At 40.2% G+C, this 24,620-nt stretch overlaps 1 protein-coding gene across 1 annotated transcript in view; it reads right to left on the bottom strand.

The window, feature by feature from the left end:
* The window catches only part of ATP2B2 (ATPase plasma membrane Ca2+ transporting 2), a 295,684-nt gene that overhangs the window by 249,866 nt on the left and 21,198 nt on the right, over nucleotides 1–24,620 (bottom strand). Inside the window, exon 2 of the mRNA XM_021409829.1 lies at nucleotides 6,869–6,960. The gene's annotated coding sequence lies outside the window, so the exon portion shown is untranslated. The remainder of the gene's footprint in view (nucleotides 1–6,868; nucleotides 6,961–24,620) is intronic.

Genomic DNA, 24,620 nt, shown 5'->3' with positions numbered 1-24,620 from the left:
ACAGAAATGCTGCTTCATAGGATTTAGAGAAAAGCTTATGAGATAAACCAAGATCCAACACCACCCACAATTCTCACCACCTTGCAAAGTACGTGCTTTATTTTTATTCATCCATAAAGCACATTGACAAGTAGAAATGTGTGCATGCTAAAAGAAGTAAGGGAGGAAACAGAAGAAAGAGTTTAGTTGTTGAAAGTTACGTCTATGCCCGTTGGGCACAGATTTCATTTCCACTTCAGTGCAGTTTCTCAAGCAAGGCTGACAGAGAAATTTACAGTAGTGAATCATGCTACTCCAGCAAGGCTCTGTGCCATGTCTCTGGGGACTTGTGGGATGATGGGAAAAGGAAGAATTCCTCAGAATGAGGATTGGCAAAAAAATAATAATAATAAATTAAATTAAATTAAATAATGAAAGCAAGGGAGTAGTCCCAGCTCATGGGACTGAAGCTGGCATGCCAGAAAGTGACAAAAATTACAAGGAGGAGAAGGGGCAGGAATGGCCCATCAAGGTCACTCTTACAGCCTTTTCAGTACTGCCACGGACTCTTCCAGAAATGCCTAACAGAAGCTGTTTATAATGTCTAGTATGGACTCATCTCCCTTCAAGCTGCAATTTACACCTCAGGGGCTAGGTTTGATTAGAAAGAGTAAGGAAGAAACTAAAGAACAAACAGGAAGTTATTCTTTGTTCTCTTATTTTATATATTAAAAAAAAAAAAGCATGACTTGCCAGTAACCTCACTGACAAATACCAGTTGAATTACTGCATGCCAGACAGCAGCAGTTTTACCTATGGTACCAGCTCATCTCCAGTAGATTGCTCATGCCAGCTGCTGCAGCAGAATTCAGCACAGAGAATCAAACCCATTTCTTCTCTTTCCTCCTACAGTTTTTAAGCTGTACATCTGCTGTTGCTAAGTTCTTTTTTTGATGCTGGAAATCCAGTACGATTTACAAGTGCCTCTCATATACACATATGCTTCTTCTTATCACACTAATATTTCCATGGTCTTAATCCTTGTTCCAGATGATGCTGATGGAGAGAAGAAACTACTTGATACAGATGAGGTGCTGGAAAGCTGTTCCTGTGATAGAAACGCAGATCTATTTTTAAACTGGAAGTGGAAAAAATCATTTAAAGGACAACAGTAAATATTTGCATTTAAGAGCCAACAGTTGCTGCAATTCATGGTTCTCTTCTGATCTGGGCACAGTAGACCATTTCTATGAACATTTAACAGGGAGTGGTAAACCTCTGCTTACATTCTTCTTAAAAAATTTCAAAGGTTCTAAATAAAAAGGTGCAGAAAATGACATTAAGAAAATGTTTATCACATTCTGAATAAAAAGCTGTAATCTCTTCTAAATTCCACCTCCATTCAGATAAATCACTTTGAACTGCGCCTCGGCATTTTCAGTGCTCTTTCATTTCCAGGGAATTAAAAAACACATGAAAAAGTTTTCCAACACATTCTTTTGCTCATACCAGTTCAGTGCTGGTACCAAGATCTGACACAGAGCAATGTGGGCCGAGGTAAAATCAGCTAGAGGCAGCAATTTGCACAGCTATCAGATGATTAAGCTTTGCAGGACACGCAAATGATATGTAGATATTCCATAGCAGCTAATCAAAACTAAAAGTTGAGAAAGCAGCAAAAAGGTCATAATGAAGAAATACATTCCACCACAGGCAGCAGGAAATTGTAGCTACTGATAACAAGTGTTACTGCTCAAGCAAAGAAAGAAAATTAATATAAGCATGAAGGAAAAGTAGTGATAGGACCAAAAAAACTCTCTCAGAGCACTCTCCAAAAATCTTTCACAAGAATCAAGAAAAGCAATAAGTTTGCATTTTCTGTAAGACCCTGCAAGGAAACATATTCTTAAATATTTTGGGAACTTAAGTAGCTGGCTGCAGACCATGTGTAGCTTGCATACACAAACAGCAAAGCATCACTTCATTCAGTACTGAAGTACTGACATCTGCAGAGAAAGATTACTGAGAAATCTCAAACCAGGCCTAAGAATAAGCCCACTGGGCCCACCTGAACACGCAGTGCCAAGGACGCGACTGAGAACCTGAGGTATAAAGTCTGTATCTCAGGATGCTGCAGAGGCAGCAGGGTGCATAGATGTGAGGAGCCCGACGAGGGGACTGAGCCCCAGAGGGAAGCACGGCCCTGCTGCCCTCCCTTGTCCTTCTGCTTTCTGCCACCTTGGGCAGTGGATTACACAAGCCTGCAAAATTGGCAAGGTCCAAAGAACCATTCAAGAATGATAGTAATATTACTGGCTTTGATGCACTCTCCAGGGGAAAAATTGATAGGATTTCAATAGAAGATGATTAGATCAGACTGAAAGCAAACTGAGAATTTTTCTACTTTGCACAACTGAATGAAGTGAATGGAACTCTATAAGCCATGGCTAACAGCAGGCAAAACACACACTTAAAATTTGAAGCAGATAAACAAGATACACCAGCAAAATACACATTCTAATAATAAGAAGAAATAAGTGAACTGTTGTTCTGTTTAAAAAGAGCTAAGTCTGATCTCAACCAGGAGCTAAACTTACAAGGCAGGCTGACAAAGAGCACCAAAGTCACTGAGGAGAAGTTCCAGTTAATAAAATCAGTTGGGGGTGGGAGGGGGCTGGCTTCCTGTCTCTGCGGGATGGATTCACTTGGCAGATTCTCCCTGAAAAAGGGAAATTTAACACAGGAATCAGTGAGAAAGTGGACGAATCAGCAAAGTAGGCTCAGGCAGGGTCACGAAAGGAAACATTTGCTCTACTGTAAGATCAAAAGAATTTAAAAAATGCCAAAAGGATTTTTACCTTTAAAAAGGCATTTACCCTGCCTTTAAGGGGTAAACGTAGTATGTTATATGTGTCGAGCAAGATTTGGCACATAGCGTTTGAAGCAGTGAATAAAGACAAACGTTAACACATCTCCTTTGTGAGATTTAGTTTCTACATATTAGCATTTGAATTGTACTCAGCACTCTGTGGTGTCACATTAAGGAAATACATTTGAATGCTTTGTATAGAAGGGAAACGAGTAAAAAGCATTAACCTGGGCTCTGAGAGCTCTAGAAAGAAACAGAAGTCAGTAGAAATCCAGTAATGTACTTATAAAATCTGCAGGACGAAGAAGTCTACCAAGAAAAATATCTAAAGCAACAAATAGCAGATGTGAATTCCACATTTTTATACATCGAAAGGGGTCTGTTAATTGATTGCAAGCCATTTATCGGTATTAGCAAGGATTGCTTCCATGTCAACACAGAACCCGGCCATTTGCAGCTCCTCTCCAGAGAACGCTGTGTTTACCCAGAGAAGGAAGATGTGCAGGTACAGGACCCGTACCACTGCAAGCTTTACTGAGGAGAAGTCCGTGAGGTTCACACCGAGCAGAAGCCCTACACCAGAACTAGAGACTCTCTTCTGTTAGCCTCTCACTGAATGCAGTTATGTGGCAATTACCACTACAGACCTCTCCAAATAACAGATTTGAAATTAAGTATCAATGGTATGATTATAAAATGTAATTGACTTAAAATAATAAGAAAAAAATATTTAAAGGAGATCAGGTTGTCAGAGTTTGTGGGAAAGTTCAAATACAAGCACACATAGTAGCATTTTTAACCTAGCTGTACAGAAATGTAAGATATCTGTAGAGGTGTTTGCAGGCAGAGAAGCGCTCTACTTTTGCACGTTCTGAATAAGTGACACCAGATTGGCACCTAATAAGTGAAAGAAAACAGAACATATTCCTCTTCCCCTTCAAATCACGGGACGTGCTCCCAGGAAAAGTAACACAGAAACAGATGGACAGGACTATCTGACATCAAACCTAAGAAACTAATTTTGTTGGCACATATATGATCACTGGAGGTGAGCTGATGTATAATTTGTGCCCATCAGAGCCATGCTGAATACAATAAAATAAAACTAGGAATTACACGCTTTGCTCTTATGGTTATTTTCCTCCAATGTAGACAGACTAAGTTACAAAAGCAAAAGGTCATGATAATTTCTTGAACAGCCAAGAGTCTCATTCACTTCCCCAGTGCCTTGCATGTACAGCCCAGCAGTGAAAAGCAGGCAGGGCTGCAGATGGTGCTGAAGATGAAGCCATTTTTTCAGCTTCTTCGTTCTCTATTATAATGGGCTGTTAATTTCTAATAAGTATAGAAACAACACAGCAGCCCAAAGCGTCTCCCTGAACAAACAATAAAACTCTATATGATTTCATATTGGGAATACATTTAGGAGAGGACAACAGCTGCAATGACCTTTGTGACTTTTATGAAAAAGAAATAATCCTCAGGAACTTGTGATCTCACCAGACAAAACCACCCACACAAATTAGCATTGCCTCCCGGTCACTGTTGTTGGAAGCCCTCATGGGCAAGACTTAATTTAAATACCGGAATGGCTAAGAAGGTTCCCTGGCTAGGAAATCTGTCTTACCTTTTTAGTCTGATACAGACATTTAACTATCTGACACCTAGGGATTGCAGATCATTCTTTTTACAAGAGTTTTTGAAAATAATATAGCTTCAATCTCTAGGATTTTCAAAGGCCAGCACAATATTTGGTCCGTGCAGCTTACAGCACCCACTAAAATCCTCCTTTAAAACAATAGTGACAAACTACTGCAATCCAAAAGGATGATGTCAGTAAAATGCAACGCTTAAAACACCACACTAACTGGATAATGTTACAACTGCTACTGCATTATGACTGTATTTTCATTCTGATTTAGTTTCAGTTAAAGGGCCCATCAATGAACATTTACGTGTATGTGAGAACTATATATACACTACCATTCTAGCAGAAATTCCACTGGAAATTTGAGACAAAAGAGTAAACCCTTGAATATTTTCTATCCGTATAAACATTACATACTATTTTGAATAAATTAAAGTTGTTCCAGTGCCAGCTTGCATAGCACTTCTTCTAAGTTTTGTCACTGAAGTTACTTTCAGCTTTTTTAATCTACAGTATAAAAGCAAATAAATAATCTAAAGCTAGCTCTCGTTGTCTTCTTTGCAGCACTTACACAGAACTTAAGCCCTCTGCTATGGAAAGCTCCCACAGTCACTTACAGAAAACTTCAAAAGCCCCTTTTTTCAGTGCAGTTGTTATTCATTACTTTGTGTTTCCCTATATCAAGCTTTAAATCCGCTTCTGCACATCCCTTAGTAGAAGAAGTGTTCTAAAGACAGAAAAAGATACCCAGAAGTACAGGAGGATAGCGAGATGGGGTATTCTAAGTTTCCCATGTTTATTTATTAGAAAAAGAGCAAATGTGATTCTCTTTTTTTTTTCCTAGCAACATGCTTATCAATTTCACTGCCATACTGGGAATACATTTACTGTAGTCATAAAGCAAATTTGCTCAGACATCTCATAATCAACACTGAAAGTAATCTACATTTCACTCTGTAAAACTCTATTTCAGAGTAAATGTTTATTATTTTTTCTTCATTCACTCTACTATTTCATAAGCCAGTTTCATAAGCTTCATAAGTTTCCTAAGCTACTGTTTCACAATTTAGTAGATAGCAAGTGCTATTTCCCCTTTCCTATATTAATTTGAATATTACACCTTGTTATCCCTTCTTGGTTACTGAACCTAGAGGTATTAAATGGAACTGCAGATTGTACATTTACAGTACCACTTACAATACATTTCAACCATTTACTCAACAGAAAATCCAGAATAAATTCCAGCCTTTTCCTTTCACTTAGAAAATTATGGAACTTCTATCCATTCAGAGTAAGCTGGGCAGCTTCATTTTAACATGTTTATAAAGCTCATCCAACCCACGCTGCCTGACTTCTAGTGGAGTTTTAACTGAAGCAATGCTCGAAATAATCTGGTGCTGTCCAGCACCTGAGAGTGTTTCTTCCATTCCTGATAGTCTAAGCAGAGCTTCACATAAATGTAGTGCTTCCAAAAATTAACAAAGAAAACTAATTACAGAAATGAAAAGTCAGTGCTAAGACAGAACAGTTTCAGAGAACTGGACAAGGAAACTGTAAGATTCATATCACATACAGTATGATGACAAGTGCATTGCACTTCACCTGTATTTAGTACCCTGCTATTTTTGTTAAGTTTCAGTTCACGCAGTTTATGCAAAGCATTCAAAAGATTAAAAAAAATTTGGCCATGCAGTGTTACTGCTGGAACTTTCATTTCTGTCTTCTGATGTTTGAATTATTGACTACGAGGCCGACACTTTATCTGTGCAATTTTCTTTTGCAGTTAAAAAGCTGCATTTTTGTAAGGAACAAAATTTTCAGTGTGGAAAAATACTGTCTAAATTAAGTAGAGAGGAACCATTACTTAGTCCAAAATCTTGGGGTGCTGGGAGAGAAATGGAGGAAACACAAGCTCTAGTGGAGCTACCTTTGTGCAGGTGTCATTAAGTGGCACTGCAATCTCTGCACTTGCTTTACATTCCCTGCCTCGTGTTTCATTTCAGCAGTGGCCATTACATAATCCATTTCCAATGCAGTTAAGTGCTGCAATACATTTATCACAGTCACTAATCCCACACTTTACACAGCTCAGTGTAAAGAGAAAGAAGATTGATCTTGCAAAATAAGGGAAGCTCTCCTTAGATGATCTGAAACCCTAAGTATCATTGTTACACGGAAGGAATCCCCGATTGGTACTACTGTAAAGCAAACAGAGCACTTCTACTTCCTTGGCTGGTGGCATTAAACTGAGAATCACAAAGTTATTTATCAATATGAGTTCAATTCTCCAGGAATTTTCTTTTTCAGTTTTCTAGGATTTCTACTGTGTTACAAGTTATTTTTGAATTTTTGGAGAAAGAAAAGGTACGTACAATACTGTCGTCTTCTAAAACTGCAAGAGCGCTTCGCAAACAGGGTTCCAAGTCACAAAACCAGTCGGGCCTTCTTGAGTTGGTCAAACAATCTTGATTTCAAAACCAAAAAAAAGAAAAGAGGTAATTAGACTTGACAAACCCCAGAGAATTAAGCAAATTATTAGAACAAACAAGATGAGTGAGCTAAAGGATACCCCACAGGACAAACTGAACTGAAGCAAGCATCCAGTGTCATACTTATAATCCAGTAAAATAACATAACAAAAAAACTTCAGTGACCAACAATCTACATTAAGAACTCAGAATGATGAGCCCCAACTACCTCTCAGCCTTACCCACTTATCAGTGCTGTTGCCTTAGTCTCATACACATAAACAAGCAGTACTTTTAGTGCACGTGATCCTTTGAAGACTTTCAAATGGTTGTACTTTCATCATTTTCAAAAATAGATAGCATACTGAAAAAGCCAAATCTGAACCTGCAGCACTTCAAGCTGCACCGCTGCTCCAGAACAGCTACCCTTCGTGATTAACAGCCAGCATTCACAGGGCAAACACAGAACGTTAACCAGGAGGATGAAGGGCTGAAAGTGGGAAGGGGAAGCTGAACACCAAGAAAGAGATGAGAAGAAAAAGGCAAACAGCAAGAAAAATGGACAGCACTTGTCACATTAGGTTCGGTATCTGCTGCTCTGCCCTGTATATGAGAGGAGCAGGAAGAGAAAATGCAAAAAAAAAAACCGTTGTGTGTGGCATGATATAATAAAGGGGAGCAGCTGCAGAGAATGACAGGCTGGCTGCAGGCTGGGAGAGAAGAAGGGACCCAATGCACATCTGACATGGGCTGCCTGCGTATGTGTGAGCATGTGAGAGTGGAAGAGGTGGGCAGCGGGTGGCAGAGCAGGGGGAGTCTGCTGGTTTTCTCTGCAGGACTTAGGAACCTGGAAGTGTGTAGCTCAGAGACCTTGCAGTCAGTACGTTGAAGTCATTCAGAATGAATGACATTCTGCCACACAAAGAGACACTCAAGAAGGCACATTAAGATCACAGATTTCCTCTGCAAGGAAGAGGTCCTGCTGGACACAGTGTTCTGTATGCAAACATTTCAACACCACACCATAAAGACAGGTTTAAAAACATTCAGCTTGCGAACACTGGGTTGTTAACGCCCTTTGAACTCTACATGGAACATCTTTTATTATCCACAAAGATCTCCCCACACAACACCAGTAACACCACACCTGCTTCTCTTCAGATTAGCAGCACAGAGTGAGCTTCCCCAGGGCTCTGCCCCTGACTTTAAAGATACCGGGTCCTACGGATCATTCGTTTAACCACGTCCAGTCCTCACCTTAAGCCTAAGTGAAAGTGTAAACCATCCAAATATATTCAACTCTCATACTGCTTCAATTTGCACTACTTATTTCAGGAATAACAACACCTCTTATGTGTTCTAGGTAAGTTTAGTTTAAAATAATTTTATCTGGAAATTTCAGGACATGGACACTATTATTTTTAAAACTACGTCTAATTTTATTTTGAACATTAATGTTCACAGTGTGCCAGGACTAAGTGTTCCAGAACCACACAGGATTTCTACATTTTCTCTTCCCTCGTGTCTGTAAAAATGAGAGTGGGATGGAAAACAGATATATTTAATGTAAAGACATTCACAGACCTTATACAGCACCTGTACTGTAACACGGACCCAGTAATGAGGGAAGAAATCTTATTCCAAACTTCAACCAATTTGGAATCTCACTGTACTCTTGAGATAAATATATGTGTGCACATTTTAGTAATTTTTTATACTCCAGATAACTCCTTTGGTTTTGTGCACAATGAAGTTTTTCAGTCAGTGCTTTGTCCCTTTTCTCAGCAATTTTCCAGAAACCACTTTGCCATTACAGTAACAAAGACGGAAAGAGCTGAAAGGAAAGAACACACTGAACGTGCATGCTACAATCCAAGAACTTAATTAGAACCCATACGTAAAAGTTTTTGCCTACCAAAGTAAATACAACTATTAGGACAGGTTTCCAGCCAGGCCCTTACTGCCAGAGTGTACCACCAGGTGGCAAGATTGCAAAATAAAGATTAAAAAAACAACAAAGCATTCCGGTAATGCACTCTGTTAGCGCTGTTCCAAGGACCCCTGGCTGGGGAGCAAGTGTTTTGGGAGGACTTGGCTAAGTGCTTAAAACCTCCTTGCATGGCTCCATAAAATGAAGTGTTTTCACACTGCTTCTTCACACTTTGTGTAGTCAATTTACTTACAATTACATTAGCTAAACTCAGCATAGCATTCCTATTAGATGAAATAGGGCATTGTGACTAACAGCTGTACTTCTGTAAGGAGCTTCATTTTTTTGACCATTTTCCTTCTGCTTTTACTGTCTCTGAGACTGGTTTTACCCTTTCTGAAATGGCCTAACATCTTTTGTGACTGCACGGATCCCTACACTTACATGAAAATATAACTAAAAAAAGATAGATAACAAAATTATTTTGCAACAGGGAAAAAAAACTTACATGAAATACACTTCCAATCAGCTAGATTGTTTTTCCCATGATATTTTAATTTCTCATGTATGCCCCAATTACCTATAAACCAACAGATACAACAGCTGCTTTTAAGATCTACCATAACAAGAGTATGTGTTATACATAGATGAGCTCAGTTTAATTACCTTAATTTTACACACAGTACATTTTACTTTGTCATTTTAATCCAAACTTAAGGAAAATGTAAGGTCTCAGAAACTACTCAGAAATTAATTACTGTAACGCTTCGCCCCAGACCACAAAGGACACAATGTGAGCACACAGCCCAGCATTATATATTTTCTGTACAAACATTTATACACACATATGCAAATAAAAGGAAATAATTTTGGTAGTGCTTAATCTGTCTTGCAACTGAACAGATAACCAAGTTGCACAGCCAAACAAGATGATGAACACCTCCAGGTGACCCTATGATACACAAGAAAATGATTCCAGAACTATTTTAGGCATCATTTTTTCCCTTCCATTTGTAGTGTGGCATCTGCTTAATAATATACAGCTACACTTCACAACTGTTTAAAATATTGTCATTATCCCTTGAGCTATAAGACATTACGTAGGTGTAAAATAATCAGAATGTCAAGTACATTGAATGTCAAGCATAAATAAGAACCAAAATTGGAATCTCTCAAAGATGCTAGCACTCCCACAGTTGGGGAAAAAGTGTTAACTTCGATAACTACCACCATTTGGGACTCGTGTTATTTTACAAAACAGAATTATTTGCCCTAATGACAAGTAATAACTTGAACATTGATTTGGTGTTAGAAAATACACGTAAATATTATCTCAGTCAACAGGAAAACTTCCTGCACCAAAATAGAACTTTATCTGGGACTCTTCAATTCAGACAATTCAGGATATTGTTACAAAAAAAAAAAAACACTGGTGGGGAAAAAGGGAGGGATGAGTAATACATGAGCCTGTATTACATGGGAGGGCACCAAAAATATAAACTGTAAAATAAACTGTCAAGTTATAAAATGTTTCTTCACTCATCAGAAAGAAATAACCCACCAAACTTGTTCAACCCACTTTTAATTCTGGAATCCAATCACATGAAGAACTAAAAAATGAAGCTCTCTTTCCCCAGAGTATGTACGCTAACAAATCATTTTAAAATGGAGCTATATAGAATCTAAGATGGGCTAGAAACTCTTTCAAGAAGGGATTTTGTTTGAACTATGTTCGTGCCCTACACTAGCAAAGTAGGGTCGCAACCACAGTTCAGGATTCTGAATCAGAATTAAAGCATTTCAAAATATATCAAACCACAATGCACATCATCCTGTGATTACATGGCAACACCTATTACTACCTGCTCAAGGAAAAATCAAGCAAACAATCTCACAAATAACAAACTGATGCTCTAAACATTCACATTTTCTTCCACATTACATATTTAATTTCCTATATGAAGCACATGGCCAAAGTAGCCTTGCAGGACATTCAGCACTTAAGAATGGCTCTACATAGAAGGTTTCAGCTGAGAGATTCCCTGAACACTCTGTGGTGTTGGATGAGCCATGATTCCATCGCTGAAGGGTGTAAATGGCAAGAACGTGTCACCAAACATTGAGGTACTTAGATACTCATGTTGAAGAGATTCATACTCTTGGACAGAAACAGAATGGAAACTTTCCTAAACTCTGCTTATCCCGACTCTACTCATTTTCTCTTCTTTCAGGCATGGAGGCTCTCTTCTGGGAAAAGCAATAACAGAATCAATAGATTGACAAATGGATTGAGAGATATTAGACTCACCAATACTGGATTTCACCAAATCACTTTGTCTCAGCCACATGAAGCTGTCAGCCAGCAGTAATAATGAAATGGATTCTGATTTGATTTGCAGTCATCAAGAATCAAGGTTAAAATACCTTCCTGTAACCGCGTCATAGCTGCTCACTCAGTAGGAGAAAGACAAAATGTGCAGTGGAATTGAAATGAGTTTTTGTGTTATAAAAAACGTGTAACATTTCATGTCTCTATCAGCATGTATTTTTTCATATTTCAGGATTTCTAGATTATAAGAGAAAACTCAAGCTCACAAACCTATGCCATTCTACAATGAGTTTATAGAATTAGAGCAACAAGTATTTACTACCATGGATTAAGAAATAAAGGTTCTATTGACTGCTAACTTGCTAGCATGTCATTTCCTTTCTTTCAGTAGCACTATGATTTCCATTCCAACTTAAATCTATGCTTCTAATGCAAAATGAAAGAAGAAAGTAGGAAGTATAAGGGTGTTTATAACAGCAGTTAACCCTAAAGGATTTGTTGATTTTGTTCTTTGACTACTGAAACAGCAAATAAATACTGAAAAAATATTACGTGTAAAATTAGCCACTGCCGTACACCTGAGCACCTACTCTTGAGGTCTTCAGAAAAAAACATTTTACCTTCCAAGAGAGTACTGTGAACCAGTCCCAAGCTCAGACAATTTAGGTATGCATTCATATAAAAAACACAAAATCCTCTTCCATCATTCAAAAACACTCTCCAATGCACTTATTCTATAAAAAGCAATCTTATTGAGAGTACATATACCTGATTTATTTCAGGAAACCAAACAAAAATAACAAGAGTGCCACCTATCCTTCCTTATGAATATTAGAACTTGCCATGCACTGACCTTGCTGTAAAAATCCAGCAATGTAAAACCTGGCAGTTAAGAACGTATAGATCTCTCCATCTGCATAGAAATGCATTTAAAAAGCAAAAAGGAAAGGAACGTGTCGCATGGAAAAGCAGGATGAAAAACAAATAGAAAAGAAGGATTTGGAAAATAAATAAATCTGTTTAGCTATCAAGAATATAAAATCCACAAGATCAAAACTAAAGATATTTTAAAGCTTCCAGTTGCAGTTTGGGCTTTAGTAAAGTTTTATGAATATATGGAGGCTGGCACACAACATAGAATCAGCAAGCTTAATCTATAACAAGCTGCTGTACACAAGCAGCAACTGCCAATCAATAGGCAAGACTGGGGCAGTGGAGCAGGGTGGACGGGGCTTGTTCTCATTTGTATGAGATTACAGGAGTTATCTGAGTAATTCAGGCTGGTAACCGTGACCCTAAGGGGAAAATGAGCACAAGTCCTTAAAAGCATGAAATAAACACATAGATAAACACCTTATACTAGGGAGGAAAGTCAGTTTCCCTTTTCTGTAAAGACAAGTCATGCTTCACATTCTGTTAGGGTAAAAGCACATAAATGAGGGAGCTTCAGATGGATCTGCATATTTGGAACTATTAATTTCCAATAAATACCTGTAGGATTTTGAAAATGTCTTTCTCAGAAAGAGTCATGGGAAATCTAAGTCACTTTGAGAAATAAAGAAAGGCTTTGCTTTCAGGAAAAGTATGGTCAGCAGATGGCAAGCAGAGCAGGCACAAGTGAGGCTGTCCCTCTGCAGCAGATTGTGGGCAGAGCTCCCCAGGAAGCCGTGCTGTGCCCCAGGGCTCACATGTTCATGGGGAAAGGGAGCAGGCAGCCACAAGGCAAAGCCATGGGCAGACGCAAAGCCCCTGCTAAAATGAAAAGGGCTAACCATGACGAGTGCAAAAAGACTCAAGTACACTGCATGCAAAGAACTATCCCCTCCTCCCAAAATAGACAAAAACCAAGCAACGCTGTGCTAAAGGCAACCTTACACGGCAGTCACCGCTGCCTGTGGGCTGGATGGAGATGTCTCCCAAGAAGCAGTACTTCTGTCAAGTGGGCAGCCATTGACGGCCCAACACTCACACTGAGCCTTCCATGGCAAAGGTGTGCCACCAGGCACCGTGAGCACTGCTCACCAAACAGATCCTCAACAGAAAGGTGTTCAGGATAAACAAAAGGCAATAACAAGCTGGGAGTTAATGGAGATTCCTTCAAACCTGTCAGAATCTGTCACAGTTTTAACATCACCGCTCCCCAAAGTGCAACCTTGTTAAGCAATTGCTTCACTTTGTTTAAAAAGGTAGGAGGTGGTCCAAATGACTCTGCAGCCTCTCCAAAGAGTAAATAAAAACATTAGAGATATCAGGAGATCTGCAGGAATGGTGCCACAGACTGATCTACAAAGAAAATAGAGAATGATCATTGATCTACTGGGGGAGTTTTGCTCTGGTGCTTTGTACCACATCAGCAAAGTCCTGACGTGTAATTACTGCTCTGTACAATCAGAGCACGCATAGTATTTCAGTCTCATTCAGCTCTATTTGGAATCACATCCAAGACATTCTAAACTGCGCTCCAGTTACTGTATTAAAAAAATCTGCAGTATATTCTTCTGAGAAGTTTCAGAAGGATGCTATTAATAAGTATTGAAATAAATATAAAAAGGACAGAAAAGCAGAAGTGTGGCAAATATTTCCCATTAATATGTGCATATGGTTTCACTCAAAACAAATTTGCTTGCAAAAAAAAAAAAAACATGTTTATGTAATATTAACTTGTTATATTACCAAACTCACTGTAAGCTTGCAGTAGGGCCACTTTGATTTAGGCACTGTAAAATTTTAAGCTGGAAGGAATGGAATTTAAATCCATATGGAAGTAATGACCATAAAATCCTGGGGGGAAATAAAAGTGTACTTATGGGGCGAAAAAAAAAAAAAAGTGTAGAATGTCAAGCCCAGGAAAAAAGCAGGGAGCCTGGGATCCAGCCTTCCCCTCATGCAAAGATTGTTAAGACTGATTAATGATTTCCACTATTGTTCGAAGTTACTAAACCTGCTGTGCTGAGTCTTCCTTTTTGGCCTTCATTTAATGTATCATGCGTCTTTAGGAGGGTGCACCTTGGCCATTTTCACAGTCCACTATGCACAAATATAAGCACCTGCATGACTGAAATTTAACACAGGATGAAAAGAAACAAACAAAAATACATACACAAAGAAAGAAACTTCAAACCTATTAGCGGTAAGAATCAGAACTTCAGCAGTTTACCAGGTGTGTGAATTGTTACTGACTTGGTAGCGCTGGTGCCTGGGTGGCCTGCTATTACAACACTCTCCTTAGGAGTATCTGCATTATGGCTGCAAAGTAAGTTACGTCCAGCTTGCACAGGTCTTAACATCACAAAATTGCATGAAGAATTTCAATGCCTTAAAGATCCCTATAAGGCAGCAGAGGCCAGACCTCATAAAGAGATCATGTGGTCAGCTATGTTACTGTAAATACTACCAAAGCACTATTTGAGTGGCTGGCTGCAACAGTATTTTTAAGCAACTTTTTAAATCCAACTTCATGCTTGTATCAAATAAACAACATGAGTAGAGAAATCTGTTGTAAATGGCTTTTTTTTTTTCTTGGCATTTACTTGCTTTGGAACTTCAGTTAGCCTTCATGCTTGGTGCGACTGAAGTGGAACTGATACGTGACAGCGCTATGAATATTGCAGTGTAAGAATGCTAACAGCAGATACAAACACATTAAAGCGGGCCAAGCTATGGACGGTTAACATTAGTTCCCCCAAAAACAGAGCAAGGCTGGCTAACTGCACTTCCCATCCCCAGGCAGAAGCCAGCAGTAGGTCTCTAAGTACTCCATCGGCGCAAGCTGGGAGCTAACTGCCACAGTGCGCAAAACAGAGCTGCCACATGAGTAGCCACAGGTCACAGCTGCTCCTGCTGAACCCACAGCCTGCCCAGTGTGGCACTTGGAGGGCGCAGTCATTGGGGGAAGCTCACAACACCTCAGGGGCAATTCCTCTCATTGACACGTAACATGCAGCCACTCCTGTGAGACCACGGAGGGACTCGCCCCGGGCTGCCAGTGCTCCTTTGTATCAACACTCTTGTGGGGTTTTACAGGAACCGAGGAATGAACGGGTGGGAAAATTAGACAACAGCTCAATAGACAAGTGCGTTCTGCAGCTGCAATCAGAAGAGGCGCAGTGCACACCTACACTCCTCAGGTTGGAGTGACATGAGTCTTTTGTCAGGCAAGGATCCTGCATATTTAGAGAACATTAAAAGATAAAACATGAGGAGGAACAGCAGATGCATGAACCTTCATAGCAAATGTTCAACGGTGGAAGAAAGGCAAGTGCATTCAGCACTGTCTTCTACCACAAGTAAACACGAGTGCAAGGATATATTCAGACATCAAAATAAAAATATGAAATTAACATAACTACTTGGTACGGTGGGAAATGGGTGAGGCAAGTTAATCAGAAGCTCCATGCATATAATTGGTTCCAAAATTCCCACAGCCCATCCTTCTGTGTGGAACTGTGCTGGGAAAGGGTAGCAGTACTGTGCAGCACCGTCACTCCCACAGCCAAGCAAGATAATGGTCTATTGCTAATTGCAGTCCTGATAATGAGAATATATACATATTCTTTAAAGTATGAAGGTGTAACATTAAATGTTCACTGTTGGCTTTCTGATTTGAAAGTAACAAATGCAGCACTCATCCTTACCCACCACAAAAGAATAGCACTGGAGCAGCTGAAGAAGCATTCTGGACTCTCCCTGGATCCATAAGAACAAATAGGAACTGAGTTCAAAGCCGCAAATCTCCCTCCAACTGAAGTCAAGACAACCGCAAAGAACACTTGCAGGAGAGGATTTTCTCACATCCCTGAAGCTCGCATCCCTGAACCTCTAGGTGGGAACTGGGGGAGTAAATCCCCCCTCACTGCCCCCTCGGGCAGAGCAAGCCTGAGACCACCTCATGAGACCAAATGTATACAAGTCAGTGGGGCTGGATGACGTGCATCCCAGGGTCCCAAAGGAGCTGGCTGATGTGGTTGCTGGGAGAAGTCCCTCGGAACTGGAAAAAAGGAAACGCCACTCCCATTTACAAGAAAGGGGGGAAGGAGGACGCTGGGAACTACCAGCCAGTGAGCCTCACTTCTGTGCCTGGCAAGATAATGGAACAGATCCTCCTAGAAGACATGTTAAGGCACATGACAGATGAGTAGGTGATCCAAGACAGCCAGCACAGCTTTACCAAGGGAAGGTCATGCCTGACCAATCTGGTGGTCTTCTATGATGGAGTGGCAACAGCGGTGGACAAAGGGGAAGGCGACCAATATCATCTACCTGGACTTGTGCGAGGCCTTTGACATGGTCCCTGCCCACATCCTTATCTCTAAATAGGAGATATATGGATTTGAGGGGTGAACAATTTGGTGGATAAGGAATTGGTTTGTAGGCCATAGACAGAGGGTTGTGGAGTACTGCGCTCAGGTCTGGGGCCCCCAGTATTGGAAAGATGTGGAGCTGGTGGACAGGGTCCAGAGGAGGGCCATGAAGATGATCAGAGGGCTGGAGCACCTCCCCTGTGAAGACAGGCTGAGGAAGCTGGGCTTGTTCAGCCTGGAGAAGAGAAGACTCCGGGGAGACCTCATTGCAGCCTTTCAGTATTTAGAAGAGGATTATAAACACGAGGGGAATCAACTTTTTACAAGTGTAGACAGCGACAGGATAAGGGAGAATGGTTTTAAGCCAAGGAGGGAAGGTTTAGCTTGGCTGTCAGGGGGAAGATCTTTACAGAGAGAGTGGTGAGGTGCTGCAACAGGCTGCCCAGACAGGTTGTGGATGCTCCGTCCCTGGAGCTGTTCAAGACCAGGTTGGATGGGGCCCTGGGCAACCTGCTCTAGTACCAGATCTGGAGGGTGGTGGCCCTGCCTGTGGCAGGAAGGTTGGAAATTGATGATCCTTGGGGTCCCTTCCAACCCAAGCCATTCTATGATTTTGTGAGTCTGCACTGCCTGTGTTGTGAGGGTGGTGGGAAGCGTGGTGCTTCGCAGCAGTGCAGAAGCCCCAAGCAGCACTCCCACAAAGAGTTGTGCCATCCCTCAGCTCCTTCCCATGATCAGGCAATGGTCACCACAGTCACAGGGCATCCTTGAGCCTTTTTGTTCTTGTCCATGTGTAAAGCAGAATGTTTCGGATACCACAGCAGAAGTCGTCTCTGAATAAACTGATATCTAACTATTTTAAAAGGTTTCCTGTAAAGCATAATTCTGTCAAAGACAGCTTTCTTAGGCTCCTGCTTCTTTGCAGCCATTCCCATCTGTTCTGGAAGAGGCACCTCTTCAATCTTTCTTCCTCAGTCTACTCAAAGACACCAGACTACAAACCCTTTTCAGCAAGCTGCTGCAGATTGCTGAAGGACAACCTTACATAAAGCTCATCAGCTTGACCTGGCTATTGTAATCACCAATAATAACTTATGCATCTCATGCGAAACTCCATCCTATTCCCCACTCAGAACTATTGATCTTCTAAACAGCATTCCTAAGCCAAAATGAATCACTCAGAAATACCCAGTTCATTTATTTCCAATTACTTTAACCTGGCTCAGAAGAAGATAGGCAAATTGTATTGGCCTCTAACACAAAGATTCTGTTCCAGATTTCTAGTACATGAAAGAGTCTCTATTCAAGTCTCCATACAAGTAATCATACTTGTATATGCTCCTCCTTTGAAATTAGCACCTAAAACTAAAATACAAAAAAAGGCAGCTTCTTATCCTGTAAGATTTCTTTAACTCCTCAAGGGCTTGCTATAAAGACGGCAAAGAAACCTAATACAATAGCAAATTAAAAACCCTCTTGACCTTAGAAAAAAGAAAAGAAACATCCAGCCCTGCCAAGAAGAAAAATTTTGTTTGGTAACCACTCATGGCTACAGCCCCTATCTCCCACACTCCCCTGCAGTACAGTCAGGCATCACACACCTCCTGGCCCTTGCTGTTGTTACAAAGGCAGTGTGAAGGGCTGCCAGGTTGGCAAGCACTCCCCTACACCTGAAAAAGCACAACTCGGCTCCATCCAGCTGCTGGTTGCTCCGTTCCCTAACACCGTGCTGCACACAGCAGTAGCAGCATTTGCAGGAGCAGACATGAGGACCCCCAAAACTATCAGTTCAAGTTTTCCTTCTCAAGCTGACACACAAAATATATTCACTTGCTACAGCAATGCCAGTCACAAACAGTTGGCAATTTTTTTCTGTTACTTCCAACTTCCTGGGAAACACCAGCCCTTCGGCCAGCTTTCTGGACATCACTCTTACTATGCTGATCATCACTGCAGAGCTGCAGTACAAGGGGAAAATGCTAGCCAGCCTGGCATAGCACACTGTGCCTACCTGCTTTACTTAAGGTTCACATTGCTGTGAAACTGCAGGTGTCTATCAAGTATCTCACAAGTAAATCCAAAAGCAGTTCAAGGTCTTGATCTGAATACTTCAAGCAATCCCATTTCTTTACAGAGTGAGTTCAGACTGAAGCGTCAGACTGACATTTCCCTACGAAGAATATAGATTTGGGAGGAAAACACAGGAAGGACATGAATTAAGTTTGCTGAAGGGATGTAGACACTAAGCAACTACTAGGAAAAAAGCCATCTCCAGGAAGCTCCCATCCTCTTCAAGAACATCTCAACACCAAAAGTGGAACTGGAAATGAAGCTTTGTTCACCGGCAACCTCCGCCCACCATCTAATATTGCCCCTAACTCCTCACTGATATCAATGTTTTGATCCTGAAAAGACTATTTCATGTAAGAGTGAAAGCTAGCAACATAAATAGCTCTTTTTAAGTGACAGATAGATATGCATTGCAGTCTAAACATTAAATAAAAGACAGCTATAGATACAGCCCAGGGCATCGTGTCTATTATGTGAACACCACCGAAGTGCAGATGACTCTAAAAGACAGGACAAACACATAAGAGGAAGGTTAGACAAAAACAGCCAGCTCCCTGTTTTCAACAAAATGATTCTTTCTAGACTACATGCAATGTATCACTGCTTTCTAACTTAAAGAGGAAAACAGGTCTATCACAAACAGTTTGTTCCATATTTAGTTAGGGCAATTAGGCAATCCAGTACTCCATGGCACTGCTGACCACAAGCACCCAACCACAAGCAACTGTTCTGTTGGCAGAACTATATGGAAGAGCTTACAGACGTCACTGCTTATGTTCTGATTAGCAAAATGCATTGCTAATAGCCTTGTATTGTCAGTTCTGACCACTTAGAACCATGCGTCACCCTGTGTCCTAATCCTAATATTCACTAAAATAACATTTTAAAACATCTTGATTATTAATCAGAAGAATGTCTTAAAATCATTAAACTAATGTAATGCAAAGATTAGGTTTTAATTTGCTCTGGATTTTTCATCATCAAGGTCTTAGAGCATGATTTCTAACAACAATATAAATGTACTTATTTAAAAACAGAATAAAACTGTTTACATTTAATTGCATGTCTTGAATAACAAAAAAAAGGAGGAAAAGAAAGAAGAAGGAGGAAAGGGAAAAGGGGGGGGGGGGAAGAATTTATCTTGTTTATCAGAAAATTAACTAATTTTTCAAACACCTGAAAATGCAAACATGTATTGGAAGTAATATGGAAAACTTGGTCTTAACTGAAAAATAACAGCTAAATTTTTTCTTTGCATTTTTTTTTTAAAGAAAATTTAGATAACTCTGCACTTGTACTGAATCTAAATATGATTGCAATACATCATGCAAGATAACTCTCATAGGAGATATGACATATCAGTAGCAACCAGACCCTGATGTGGATTAGAATAATGGCAAAGACAGAGGATGAAGAAAATAGAGCTCTCTTCTGCATAACATTTTTCATGCACACTGTACATCAACACAATCAAACAACACAGTCACCTTGTTGAATAATGAATAACAAAATGAAAAGAAAATTAAGGAACAGTAAGCAAGGGAGAAAAGATTCAAGCTGACATTTCCAATGAGAGGAAGTCACCAAGAGGTTCACAGCGACTGCTCCAGATGGCAGGAGCTATTTTGGCCAGACTACCTGGCTCGGACGGGAGCTTCAGTTAGGTAAACAGAAGGGGGCAGGAAGAAGGAAAGGAACAAAGGAAAATAACAGTAACTGAAAATGGAATTTTTACCCTGCAGCCCTCCCAAGTCAGAACCTTGTCAATAACAAAGTTACAAAACAAAACAGTGACTCCCAAGGAAAAGGAAACCAATTACTACTGAAGATTACGGACGTAGAAATTCCTTTTGGCCAATGTATGAATTAATTATCTCTCCCATGCCTGGCTTTCTATAAACATAATTAAATTGACAACATTTTTGAGCAAATCTTACATGTGCTTTGGGCAACATAAAGCATCTTACCACCTAATTGTTTGTATTCTTCATCTGTACTTTCTCTGCCAACCTCCCTTACAGTACTGGGAAGAAAAGTTCTTTATATTTACCTATCTATTTATTGTTTGTTTGCCTCAGGGCTCAATGCATATTCTAGCTGTCAAAAGTGATTTCCCTTCTCACTGAGCAAATATTCTTAACACCGATTTTCTCCTTTATCTACTACTATTAGACAATGATTATACAGTTAGAGATAATGGAAGCACGGGCAGGTCGGAGTATACCTCAAGGCAGGAATCCTAGTTTTATGAAATACAAAAGTACTCTTTATGTAAGCACAACTCAGGGTTGCTGTGAGTTGGCTTCGGGACATAGGTGACAAAACTGCGACTAAAGAAAAGCACAATAATGGACAATAAGAACTTTATGTGACCACAAACCTGTACAGTATGTGAAGATAACATTCTGAGGACTGTTTTAAATAGTATTGCAGAGTATTAGTTAAGAACCTGAAATTGGATTATTTCTTATGTCCCGATGCCTCCTGAAATAATTTGTATTCTATCGCAGAGGATTTAATGTGAGAAATAGAATGCAAAGTGAAAAAACATAAAACATGCCCAGAAATGATCTCAAGTATTATCTGAAAGGCACATGAGAGCAAAACACAATTATGGAAAGAAACCCATGGCTAAGTAAGCTATCAGAAGCAGGTGTACTGCTCCAGGGATTTCGAGCCAGTTTCAGCATGCCTATTTCTCCCAACATTTTTATTTAGGTGCTGGAATTGCGCAGACTCCAGGGGTCTCATGAACAGCCCACTCCTTTGACTTTGCCCTCTGCAACCCAGACACACAGCGGCACAGACGCTCGTTAAAGAGAGGGCAAAGCTCTGAGTAGTTCCTGTCAGAGCAGCTGATGTAGCACTAAAGAAGGTCTTCTGGTTTGTAGATGGATGGTGGCATAAAAATTTGCATATATTACAGATAGCAGGAAGCCAGAACTAAGAGACAGTACGGCCGTTTTTAATTATCTAAATGGGTAACAAGGCAAGGACTGCTGCAGAAGAAGCAACACTGGATCTAACGACACCCCTTTACGTGCACCCAAGTAAAGCAGAGGCACTTTTTCACTGAGGAATTTACACACTGCTGGCTTTCAGCTGGACTTAGGCTCCTAATTGCTGGATACCTAAAGGAATTTATGCCCAGATAAGCACTGATTAAAACTTCAAAAAATTCTTAGCTTTCTTATTCTAACCACTAGGTATCAGCAAAGGGATTTAGCATTCTCAGCTGAACTACATTATTCTGCTTGTCACATTGCAGGGCCTGATTGCACAAAGACCTGAACCTTGATACATTCTACAGATGGTTAAATGTACATTAATGTTAATCAAGAGAGCCACTTATAAAATGGCCAAAGCGTCTTTGAAAATACAACATCTTAGCAGCTGTTAAACTGAACAGAGTTAAAATTCAAGCAACCTCTGATCCCAAAATGAACTAAGTCTGCTTCAAAAGCTGAACAGAAAATTCAAAAAGGTGTTTCAGGCAGCCCCTGGCACGTTCATTGAATACCAGCACAAAGCAATAAACTAGAAAATGGAAAACAAAGTATCAGGATAATTTAATAAAAAAAAGATGGAACAATGTGAAAAAAACATCAGCTTGTCAAGAAATAGGCATAGCACACATTTGAATACAATAGTTAACTTTAAAGAACCCATTGTATCATACAATTTGGAAAATGTCTGGGATGTCAGCAGATATCAGCATATAGAAAAATGAAGTTTTGAAAAAGATGTAAAGAAAATGCAGGTAAATACCATTCTGTCATTAGTAACATAATGGAATGCAACAGGAAACAAAAGCACCATCAACTATATGGAAGGAAATGAACAATGGACAATATAAATATATATATATATATATCAACAGGGCCAAGTGTCGGGTCCTGCACTTTGGTCACAACAACCTCAGGCAACCCTACAGGCTTGGGGAGGAGTGGCTGGAAAGCTGCCTGACAGAAAGGGACCTTGGTGTGCTGATGGACTGTTGGCTGAAAATGAGCCAGCAGTGAGCCCAGGTGGCCAAGAAGGCCAATGGCATCCTGGCTTGGATCAGGAATGGGGTGGTGAGCAGGACTAGGGAAGTCATCCTGCCCCTGTACTCAGCATTGGTGAGGCCTCACCTCAAGTACCGTGTTCAGTTTTGGGCACCTCAGTACAGAAGGGTGCTGGAGCAGGTCCAAAGAAGGGCAACAAAACTGGGGAAGGGCTTGGAGAATATGCCCTACAAGGAGAGACTAAAGGAACTGGGGCTGTTTAGTCTGGGGAAGAGGAGGCTGAGGGGAGACCTCATTGCTCTCCTCAAATACCTGAAAGGTGATTGCAGTGAGAGCGGGGCTGGTCTCTTCTCAGTGGTGACAGGACAAGGGGAAATGGCCTCAAGTTGCGCCAGGGGAGGTTTAGGTTGGATGTCAGGAAAAACTTCTTTACAGAAAGGGTTGTTAAGCACTGGAACAGGCTCTCCAGGGAGGTGGTGGAGTCACCATCCCTGAATGTGTTTAAGAACAGTTTGGATGTGGTGCTCGGGGACATGATTTAGCAGAGGGTTGTTAGAGCAGTATGGTTAGGTTGCTGTTGGACTTGATGATCTTGAAGGTCCTTTCCAGCCTGAGCAATTCTGTGATTCTATAAAGCTATTGGCAATACATCAGGAATACGAATGCAAAAAATACAGCTCTCTTTTTCTTTAAATAGAAAAAAAAAAGAATCCATAAATAAAAGCCTCAGCTCTGTTTACTTTCATTAAGCCATGTAATGATTTTAAACAATGTTAAATACAAAAAGAAATCGCATCAGTTTTGTTTGAAGTTACTTAGTATCTCTTAAATAAATGAAGAACATTAAGGTTTCACAGTTTAGCGTTTTATGACAATCACCAAATATTCTATTGTTATTGAAAAGCATAATTGGACACTACAAAATTAGGAAAAGTTACTGCCTGACAGCTAAAAATAATGCTAAGATTATTAAATCAAAATCTGTACACAGAACAAGGTTTTGACGTTAAAGGTCAGTGAATACAGAATATGTACAGAAAAGCAAAGAGATTGGAATGATAAAAGAAATATAGTTTATAAAAAAGAGCTATGTTTTCAAGGCAAAAATAAACACAAGATAAATTCCACATACTGCCAATATAATTATAAAATGGTTAGGAAAGCTATACACCTTTCATTGTTCTAGCTCCTCGGGATACAGATCACTCCCCACTACTGCAACAGATAAACAAATTCAAATAAATTAAGTAAAAATAAGTTTGAAGTTCAGTCAGAGAAAAATGCCAGTAATGACAAGCCAATGAGAAGAAACTTTTCTTAAGGAACTATGAATTACAAATGTTGAGTGTTTCTACAAGTAAGAGCAGCAAGAAATCAGGCAAAACCCTTCCAAACAGATGAGTTAATGAAGCCTTGCTTGCATCACCTGCTATCTAATAAAACACAAGCTTAAAACAGAGCCTTCTTTACAAATTAGTGACTTTTCATAAGGTCTTATTCCCAAGCAGGTTTGTGGTATCGAATGGGAAAAAGCACTTTCTCTTAGGGCTGTTTTCTTCTCCTTCAGCCCCATCATCCGTTTCCACTGCTGGCAGGAACTCCATGTTTTTTGTGCCTCTCTCTACCTGCCTGCCAAATAAACTAAAACTGTCCAAAGGAGTCAAGAATTACTGAAGTGCAGGGAAAGGGGATGAATGCAAAGACACACAGATTTCATCTGAGTGTTTCTGAGGGGAACAGCTGCCAAACCCTCGCAGCTCCTCCTTACTCATTTCATCTTCTCCCTCTGCATTCTCCCTCTGCCTAGCCCAGTTATAAGCACAGACTAAGCTGGGAAAGCAATCTAGGTTTCAGGAATGAATCACGTCTCAACATTTCTCTTTGTGGGATTCTGTTCCCATTGGAAACTCAGCAAGAAATCATACATATGCAACAGACATCTCAACTAACTGGATTTGTTATAAGCCCAGAAAACTCAATTAAAACAATCTCTTCTTTTTATCTACACAAGGTTTTTTTG

Source organism: Numida meleagris, chromosome 11 (genome assembly GCF_002078875.1).
Source record: "Numida meleagris isolate 19003 breed g44 Domestic line chromosome 11, NumMel1.0, whole genome shotgun sequence".
NCBI classification, from domain to species: domain Eukaryota; kingdom Metazoa; phylum Chordata; class Aves; order Galliformes; family Numididae; genus Numida; species Numida meleagris.
This window is presented reverse-complemented; position numbering and strand designations above follow the sequence as displayed.